General features: G+C 38.0%; 2 pseudogenes; both read right to left on the bottom strand.

The window, feature by feature from the left end:
* Positions 1-384: 384 nt before the first annotated feature.
* On the bottom strand, positions 385-1,815 carry LOC114676973 (testis-specific chromodomain protein Y 2-like; annotated as a pseudogene).
* A 4,764-nt stretch (positions 1,816-6,579) lies between these two features.
* LOC106995423 (testis-specific chromodomain protein Y 2-like) lies at positions 6,580-8,224 on the bottom strand (annotated as a pseudogene).
* Positions 8,225-10,686: the final 2,462 nt, after the last annotated feature.

Here is a 10,686-nt window from a genome sequence, read left to right on the forward strand (position 1 = left end):
TGTGTGCATAAAATAATCACATTTGGGCAAATAAACTGTTTTATTACTTATTTTAAATTTACAGTGTTTAAAAATGCCTTGATCATTTAAATACACAGTTTGGACCTTTCAAGTTCTCTTTCCAAGCCTTAGCTATTGGTGAAATTGTTTTGGACTATGAAGATGAATTAGGACATCTTGCATCTCATGATATATTTGGTTCAGCTTTGTCCTTGTGTCCTCAGCATACAGACTGACAATTAAAACTCATCAGTTTTATTCTGCACATACTTCAACATGGACTCTATCCCTTGGACTGAGCCTCAGATCCCTCAGTACCTCACACTCTCTCTCATTGGCCTGTTTCAACTCCATCTTAATACTACAGGGAACAAGGGCCTAACATTATTCCAGCACCACTTGATTATATGATGCAAGTTCCTTAATTTGAGTCATAACGTCTTGGGTGAAAGTTCTAGCCAAAAACACTTGAGAGACCAGGCCTATGGCACATACCTTTGGTAATGTCAGCTTATGCCCAGCAATTCACATTTCACTGGCAGATGCTTCACCCATCATTTTCTGAAATATAACAGTAGAACAGTCATTTAGACTCGTTGAAAGGTTGTGTAAGGGGTTTGTAACCAAATCTTTTCATTAGCATACATGAGATCACAAAGAGGCAGTATGGATGCAATAGTCCAATGGCAGGGACATTGACTGATAGAAAAATAGGCTTTTTAAATTGAATAACTATATTCACAATGTCCTTGATGGGGTCCACCATTTCAAAGCTTGCTCTGTTTCTGTAATTCCTTAAATGCATCACAAAGTATCAAGACCACAGCAAAATCAAGACCACAGCAAAAGACACTTCCAGCTGCATGGAACAGCATGAACTTGCTGTCATCTGCAGCAGCCCGATTCAGAGCATTAACCAGTTCTTTAATTACTTCTGTATTCAGTGCACTTTTTTGTGTCAATCTAGTTGATAGCAATATCTGGGTGAATCCATCCTCTTTCTTCACTACAATGTCTCTGTATGTGTCTGCACTTTCTGTTAGGCTTATGGTGAAGTATATATATCTTCTTGATAAAAGGCTGGCCTCTGCCATCATCAGTAACGTTTCTTTGGCCACCATTCACTCTTGAAACTGATGTATGTATGTCTGTTGTTCTTATTGGCTGCTAATGGGTCTATTACATTTTTTTGGTAGCTGAACCTGTGGTCATGGAAGCAGTAAATGAGTCAGACATCTGAGACATTAGTGGCTGTATATAGATCCTGTTCTCCAGTCCAGCCTGTTCTGCACCAGGAGCCGGAAAAGCCTTGATGAGCTTCCCTTCTATCACCTTCAGGACTACCACATCCTGCTTATCTGCTGCAATCAGGTCCAGTTTCTTGAGTTCCTGAAAGTTGCTCACAGTCTTCTTATTGTTAAAGGGGCTGTGAGGTGCAAGTGTGCTGATAGTTGAATTTACTTGCTCTATATTCTTTGTGTCAGAGATAAGTCAAACTGCCTTTGTCTTAATATCGTTGCTGGCAGCAAATGACTGGCTGTTTTTTGATTTGTGGTATTTGCCAGTCACTAGCATTTTAGGAAACTTCTTAGAAAAGTTTGGATTGGTAGATCTGGAAGTTCCTCTTCCAGCATTGTTTGAAAAAATTCTACTTCTTCTGGTCCATGTCATTTTATTCTGTTTTTCAGTCTGTCATCTGTTAAAATCACATATATATTTTTCACAGTTCAAGAGGTGCTGCTCAGGTTCCCAAGTGTCATCCTGTTTCTCATACTCTTCCCACCAGACCACCACCAAATACTCTGTATTCCCATTTTTGTATTGTCATGTTGTAGTTGCCATGATGACTATATTGAAATTCTAATGTTGTAACATTTTTAAACTTACATTAGCTTATATAAGTAACATACAAAACCTTTACTCGAGTATAACTTAACTCCATTATTTCCCTTACTGAGTTCTCAAAATTATACCTTTATGCATTTTGTGGCAAAAACACAAATTAGTGGTAGCTTTCTTTTATTAAATATATTAGTGTTTTAAGTTATGTGGAGAATAAATTGTGGAGGTGCACATTTTTAAATTTTTTACATTTTATATTTTTTCATGTATTTATCTTTACCTTAATCTTTCTTATTCATACTGCTTTTGAGTGTCTGTTCATCCTACCCTGAAGTACTCCATAAGATATTTCTTAAAGGGTAGGCTTCTGGTAAAAGGTGCCAGCTTTTATCTGAGAATATCATTATTTGTCCCTCACAGTTGATGGACAATTTTTTGGATCATAACATTTAGGTTTGACAGTTTTTTCTGACATCACTTGGAATGTATTAGTCTACTGCTTTCTGTCATCTTAGTTTTCAGATAAGAAATCCACTGGTTATTCACTGGTTATTCAGATAAGAAATCCACTGGTTATTTTTGAGGGTCTCTTTTACATGACTAGCCACTTCCTATTCTTCCCTTGAAAATCCTCAACATTCTCTTTGTATTTGTTTTAGACAGTTTAATTATCAGGCAAGTTTGAGTTTCTTTCTTTGAGTTTCTGTTAGTTGGAGTTTGTTGAGCTTCTTGGGTGCTTATTTATTGTCTTAAATTGTTGCCTTCTTTACGACTGTTTTATTAAATAGTCTTCTTGATTCTTTGTCTCTTTCTTTGAACTTCCAAAATGCATAATTATGACTGTTTGATGGTATCCCTCAGGTTTCTAGATTGTATAAAGCTACCTTGAACCTTTCCAGCCTGTGCTGGTGACCACTACATGGTTGACTGCCCCCAAGGGTGTGTATCACAGTGTGGGGCCAGTTTGTCAGTTGGTCTCTTAAGGCTGATGTGTCCCAGAGCTCACTTCCCAGACTTCAACCATTGTAGTTTCGTTAGTGCACCAAAATGTAGCAATCTCTAATTGTGAGGTATCACACAGGGCTCTTTGTTTCATAGCCAATAAAATTTGGGAGGATGGATTCAAATAGGTTGAAGCAAAGTGTTGTTTTTTTTTTTTTTTTTTTTTTTTTTTTTTTTTTTTTTTTTGAGACGGAGGCTTGCTCTGTCGCCCAGGCTGGAGTGCAGTGGCCGGATCTCAGCTCAGTGCAAGCTCTGCCCACGGGTTCACGCCATTCTCCTGCCTCAGCCTCCCGAGTAGCTGGGACTACAGGTGCCGCCCCCTGGCCTGGCTCATTTTTGTATTTTTAGTAGATATGGCGTTTCACCGTGTTGGCCAGGATGGTCTCGATCTCCTGACCTTGTGATCCGCTCGCCTCGGCCTCCCAAAGTGCTGGGATTACAGGCGTGAGCCACCGTGCCCGTGAAGCAAAGTTTTTATAAGTGAAAGTAAAAATCTCTTCAAAGTGGAGGTGGAATGTGAGTGGTTAACCTACTCTGAGGCTAGGCTTTTTGGTTTCTAAAGGCAGGGAAGTATAGAAATGTGCTAAGTAGGCTTGGAGAAGCATTATTTGGCTTGGCCCTGAACCTTGGCCTTGGATTAATCTGGAGCTGAAGTGATAATTTATAGAAGCTACTAAACTTAGTCTTGGAACTTGGCCCTGGACCACGGAGCTGAAGTGACAGCTTGGCCTGAGACTTTGGCCTGGGACCAATCACAGGCTGAAGTAATGTCTCATGGCCACAATAATTAAGGAGCATGGATAAGTCAAAGTTGAAGTAGGAATAAAATGTTAATAAGCAAAAGAAGAAAGGTCTCCACAGTAAAGAGGGGATTTGCGAGAGTTTCCAACTATAAATCTGGGTCAGGGCTTTTTATGAAAGAATTTTTAAGAATTTTTCCTTAAAATTTTTAGGGAAAGAATGAAATGTTCTGAGGTGTCTGTGGGCTGTCCTGAAGAAAGCACTACTCAGCTAGGTTCAGTACTTGGTCTGGGAAAAATGACAGGCTAAAGTAAAAGCTTTGTCTGGAACACTGGGCTGATGAAAAGCAGAAGTTGAAGGGATCATTCATGAATGCTTTGCTCCCATTCCAAAGCATGTCCAAAATAATAAAAAACAAATATTACATCAGAGCCCACTGGAGTCTATCATGTATCATGTCCACAAAGGGAGGAGTGTGTATTTTCTTGAAATCTGCTAATTATATGAATGACAGAGGCACTTATTCCTTTGGCCTTGTTCCCTTATCTGTGTACCTGTGAATATGTTTTAGGCAAAAATGACAAAGGCATTTTCATATTCTGCCTGCTTTTCTTATTAGTGCAACTATGGTTATATCATTTGGCTATCCTCCTCTTCAACTTTTTTATTGGTGTCTGCAGCCTACATTTTCAGGCTGTTCCTCTGTATAAAAGAGTTTTACCAAAAACCCCTTCTAGCTTCCTCGGTTATCTTTTCTATCACACTTTCATGAAAGTCATTTTGCGTATTTTGTAGACTAAACGACGTCTGTGTTAAGGGCTTTTCTGCACAATATTCCACTTTTGTCATGGAATCAATCAAAACTCGTATTAGAGCACATTTGAAATTTTTTATCAGCCATATTCAATCTGTACTTTCTTCTTTTAAAATAAAAGTTTTAATAAAGGAATACAGTTTTTCTTCTTAGAATTCAACATTGGAACACTCTAGTCCTGTGGTTTTCTTTTTAGTAGCCATAAGGTTGTAAAATATGTTTGCCATTTGACTGCTTTCTGCCATAGAACTCTAAAATCTTTGGAATCTCCAAAGTGCTCCAACATATCCAACATGATAATGTTGACAGAGAGCTTCATGCTGGGGCTTCTCAATGAAAAGACAAAGCCATGAGGGTAGGATCTCTCATGTTTGCTCTGCATCATTCTAAAATGAGAGAGGTGCTGCAGGTAATGGCAGCAGCAGCCCATTTACAGAGGCTGCTGCAAATATGCTAGGTGCAATGAGGGAGGTGAAGCCAGCCCTGAGCACTCTGTGAAACTTGTGGAAACCAAGAAAAGGCAGAACTCACACTCATATCCATGTTGAATGAGCAGGAGCCCCACCTAATCAGGAGCAGTGGCAGCTGCCCCAACACAGATGCAGATTCAGTCATCCATCTCCTTTCCGAGGCCTCGGAAGCCATCCTTCCAATAAAGGCCCGGAAGTGCCTGCTCCCATTGCCTGGTCTCTTCCAGCTCCCAGTGCCCACTCTGATGTTGTGCAAACGTGCCTTCACCCAAAGAGATTCATAGATGGTGAAGCGACATCCAAGAGATCCTGTGACAATGTCACATTTCGTCAGTGGATTAGTGGATCACCAGTGGTCAGTGGATTATTCAATCAGGCTATGTAATGGACCCTCCATAAAAACCAACAGGAAAGGATTCAGAGAGCTTCTGGATAACTGAACATGTAGAGTGTTCTACAAAATTGTGTGCATATAAATACGGATATCAATAATTTTAAATGTCATACTGAATGTCGGTGTCTTTTCTTCATTTTGAAAGAAGTTTCTGCCTTTAAGAATGTGTCCAGAATTTTAACTTCCTTACTAGAACATACTCTAAGTTAATCTACATCTGCACAGGATAAACATTAAAATGTGGATATTTCCATAAAGATGATCCCATAATTCACTAATACATTGCAACAAGTTTTACTTTAGAGAGATAAAGGTTTCTTTATGTTAACTGAGTAAGAAAGTAGATATTTATAAAAGAAAAGAAAATCAAGTGATATCTCAGCATAAATTCTAACCAGATGTTTAGTTTAGGAGAATGATCATCAGTGAACTTTGTGTCAAAAATATTTATCGTAAAATATAATCTTTTGATTTAGAATTTTGTGTCTCTGAGGTATGTGTGCCACTATAAAGTCAAAGTCACCATCTCTGATAATTCTGTGTGTTTTTTGTGGGAGGGGAGTAGAGGCTGCCTCATACCCCAGTAGACTGCATTGTAGGATAAAAAAATAAGAAAAACAAACATTATTACATAAATCTCTGTCAACCAAATCTAATAAAACACAATTCTGGTCTTATATATCATAGTAGACATAGATAAAACATAGATCTTGCAAGAACAGTGTAGTACTCACCAATCTGCTTTTATATCTGGGCTTGTGTGTGCACAAAATAATCACATTTAGGCAAAGAAGCTGTTGTATTACTTATTTTAAAGTTGCAGTGCTTAAAAATGCCTTGATAATTTCTTTTTTTTTTTTTTTTTTTTTTTTTTTTGAGACAGAGTCTGCTCTGTCACCCGAGCTGGAGTACAGTGGCCGGATCTCAGCTCACTGCAAGCTCCGCCTCCCGGGTTTACGCCATTCTCCTGCCTCAGCCTCCCAAGTAGCTGGGACTACAGGCGCCCGCCACCTCGCCCGGCTAGTTTTTTGTATTTTTTAGTAGAGACGGGGTTTCACCGTGTTAGCCAGGATGGTCTCGATCTCCTGACCTCGTGATCCGCCCGTCTCGGCCTCCCAAAGTGCTGGGATTACAGGCTTGAGCCACCGCGCCCGGCCGATAATTTCAATACATAGCTTGGACATTTCCAGTTCTGCTTTCAGGCTTTAGATATGGCTGAAATTGTTTTGGGCTATGAAGATGGATTAGGGCATCTCACAACTTATGATGTATCTGGTTCAGCTCAGTTCTTGTGTCCTGAGCAGACAGACTGACAATTAAAACTCATCAATTTTATTTTGCACATATTTTAACGTGGATTTGATCCTTTGGACTGAGCCTCAGATTTTCTTCACCTCTTCACACTCTCTCTGTTTGGCCTGTGCCAACTTATCTTAATATTACAGCATACAAGGGCCTTACATTTCTCCAGCACAACTCTATTACATGAGGCAGACTCCTTCATTTGTATCATAACCTATTGGGTGAACTTGGAAAGAGATCTGAGTGACCAGGTCTTTGACACATGCCTCCTGTGCTATCAGCTTTCACCCAGCAATTAACTGGCAGATGCTTCACCCATCAGCTTAGGAAATGTAACAGTAGAACAATCATCTGGATTGTGTTGAAAGGTCATATAAAGAGTTTGGAACCAAGCCTTTTCATTAGCTCACACGAAATCACAATGAGGCAGTATGGATGCACCTAGTCCAAAAGATGGTCTGCTCCCTGATACAACAATAGGCCTTTTAAATATTTTGAAATTATTCCCAAAGTTCTTGATGATGCCCACCATTTCAAGGCTTGCTCTGTTTCTGTCATTCCTTAAATGCTTCACAAAGTACCCAAAATCAAGACGACAGCAAAAGACACTTCCAGCTGCACCAAACAGTATGAGCTTGCTGTGATCTGCAGCAGCCCTGTTCAGAGCATTAACCATTTCTTTAATTAATTCTATATTCAGTGCATTTTTTTCTGTTGATCTAGTTGATAGCAGTATCTGGATGAATCCATCCTCTTTCCTCACGACAATGTCTCTGTACATACTGGCACTTTCTGTTAACCTTGTGATGAAGTACATCTTCTTGATAAAAGGCTGGTTTCTTCCACCATCAGTAATATTTCTTTGTCCACCTTTCACTCTTGAAACTGATGTAGGCATACCTGTTGTTCCATTGGCTGTTATCGGGCCCATTAATACCACTATACTTTTTTTGGTAGCTAAACCTGCAGTCATGGAAGCAGTAAATAAGCCAGACATCTGAGAAAATGGGTGAATTTGGATCCTCTTCTCTATTCCACACTTTCCTGCCCTGGGATCTGATAATGCCCTGAGGAGCTTCCCTTCTGCCTCCTTGAAGACCACTGTATCCTGGTGATCTGCTGCAATAGGGTCCAGTTTCTTCAGTTCCTGAATGCCACTCGCCGTATTCTTGTTCTGAAAGGGACTGTGAGGAGCAAGTGCCTTTCTTCATAGTTGAATTTACTGGCTCCATATTCTTTGGGTCAGAGGGAGGTGACACTGCTTTTCTGCTAATATTCTGACTGGCAGCACATAACTGGCTGCATTTGAATTTGTGGTGTTTGCCAGTCACTAGCGTTTTAGGAGAGTTCCTTAGAAAAGTTGGGGTTGGTAGATCTGGAAGTTCTTCTTCTGGCATTGTTTGAAAAAGATCTACTTGTTCTGGCCCATGCCATTTTTTTTTCAGTCTTTCGACTATTAAAGTTTGAGGTTGAAAGTATTGTTGAAAAAAGATAAGACAAAAGTGGGAAGACAGAGACCAGGTGCAGGGGCTTACACCTGTAATCCCAGCACTTTGAAAGGCTTAGGAGAAGCAGGATGACACTTGAGAACACAAGTGTGTAGTGCAAGTTGGGCCTTAAATTATCCACACTTACTACCTGGTGTGACAACTTGGACATTGTCTCATGGTGTCATGATAGCTGACTCAATAGCCTCAGGTGAGAGTAGCTAAATCCACAGCTCCTACTCTGTGGTGTAGTACAGATAGCTTTCTACCTCCCTGTTACTCTTTTTCTTTTTTTTTTTTGTCATTGATATTATGATTACATTGAATACACTAAAGTTATTTCACTTTTAAAGTTATGCTAGTTTACCTTCAATAACATACAAATCCCTTATTTCTCTGTAACTTCACCCCCATTATTTCACTTATTGAGTTCTCAAAATCAGACCTTTATTCATTGTATGTCAAAAACACAAGTTTGTGATAGTATTTTTCTAAAACATATTAGTGTTTTAAATTATATGGGAAACAAATTGTGGAGGTGCACATTGTTAATTTTTTAATGTTTTATAATTGTTCATGTATTTATCTTTACTGTAATATATATTAATTCATACTGCTGTTTAACGTCTGTTCATTTTACCATGAAGCACCCCATAGGGCATTTTAAAAGAGGTAGTCTACTGGTAAAAGGTCCCTGCTTTTATCTGAAAATATTATAATTTTTCCCTCACTTATGATGGACAACTTTTTGAACATATGATTTCTGTTCAAAAGTTTTTTCTTAACATCATTTGGAATATGTTAGTTTATTGTTTTCTGTCTCCTGAATTTTCAGATTAGAAATCTGGTGATTATTTTTGAGGGTTCTTTGAATATGAATAGTCACATCTCTTGCTGCTTTCAAGATTTTCTCTTTCTTTTAGAGAGTTTAATTATCATATAATTTGAGTTCGTTTCTCTGAATTTCTCTTACAGGAGTTTTTTGATCTTGACATTCTTTACCACTATTGTTTCTAAATAGTCTTCCTGATTCTTTGTCTCATCCTTTGAACTTCCAATATGCATAAGTATGGGTGCTTGATAGTGTCCCACAGCATCACAGGCTGTGTTCTCATTTCTTTCTTCTTTTTTCTTTCCTTTCACAACTTAATAATGTCAACTGCCCTTTCTTTGGTTTGCTATTTTGTTGTTCCACCTGCTCATGTCTGCTTTTAAATACTTGTAGTGAATTTTTACTTTCTTTTATTTACTTTTTATCTCTAGTTTTAGGTTTTAAAATAATTTTACTCTTTTTATTAATAATTTTTGCTCATATTTTTGTGCTTCCTTTTCGTCCACAAACATCTAATCTTTTAAGAGAAAAAGAAGAACAGTTAGGAAAAAATGTTCTGGCTTTTAAAATCTTCTGAAAGTTGATTGTGCAGAACGAAAAAGAGGCTGCATAATGTTTGGGAAATAAAACAATGACTATTCACCTCTGCCGGGACCTCCACAAACAGAAAGAGCAATCCGCGAACAAGTCCTCCTGAGATTTGGAAGACAGAGTACTTTTTTTTATACCATGGCTCTTGTAAGCTACTCCAGAAATATGTGCAAGGCAGCATCCCACAGTGGTGTTTAATAAACAATAAGTAGCTGCTGTTGATCTGTGACATAAAATTGATAAAATTTAATTTTTGTTTACTATACCAATCTTTTTTTGGAAGCTGTAAGCCTTCAGATAGACTTTCAACTCTATAGCAATTGCATCATAATCCTGCCACTGCACCTATTGTATAGTTGAAGAGATGGGTATACAAAACTTGGTAGGGCATTGCACCACTTTCTCAGAATCTACTATAGGTTTACTTCGGCCTATTTTTCTTTGCCCCTAAAGTATGCCTTGCATAGAAGGCACAGAAGTGACTCCTTCATTTAAGGGTACACAGGCACCAGTGTGTGCCTTTTTAAGCGAAAGTTCAATTTAAAATTGTTACAATTGAAATATTACATACTCTGGCATTGACTTAACTTGCTTCCCATATGTTCTTTCTCTTATTTGATCCTCAATTTCTTCTTTTGCTTATTTAAAAATTTTGATTAATTTTTAAAAACTTTTTGTTGTATTTTTTATATTACAAGTAGGTATATTTAGGACTTCAATTATTGAAAACTTAAAATAGCCTACTATAAACAATACTCACTTGTGTAATTAATGTTTAAGGTCAACAATATAAAAATATGCTGCATTAATAGTTAAGTCTGCCAGGTTTGTAATAGTAATGGCATTTTTCTGTTAGAGAAGCATTAGTCACAATTTCCTTTAGCTTTTGTTTATCTAGATATTTTTCCTTGAGTATCATTTTACTCAGGTTTTATCGCATTTTTTTTCTATTAAAACTTGGATATCCCACCAGCTTCTGATTTCTGGGGTTTCTGCTCAACAGTCGTCTGTTAATTTTAATTGAGACCTTCTTATGCATAGCAAGTTGCTCTTCCCTTTCTGTATTACAATTTTTCTGCATTACAATTCTGTATACAATTTTCTTTGTATTGGCTCTTGATTGACTATAATGTTTTCTCATGTGGCTATATTCTAGTTAAAAAAATTTTGTTCTCTTTCAGCTCTTAAATTCAGATTTTTAAGTTCAGGAA

Source organism: Macaca mulatta, chromosome Y (assembly GCF_049350105.2).
Source record: "Macaca mulatta isolate MMU2019108-1 chromosome Y, T2T-MMU8v2.0, whole genome shotgun sequence".
Classification (NCBI taxonomy): domain Eukaryota; kingdom Metazoa; phylum Chordata; class Mammalia; order Primates; family Cercopithecidae; genus Macaca; species Macaca mulatta.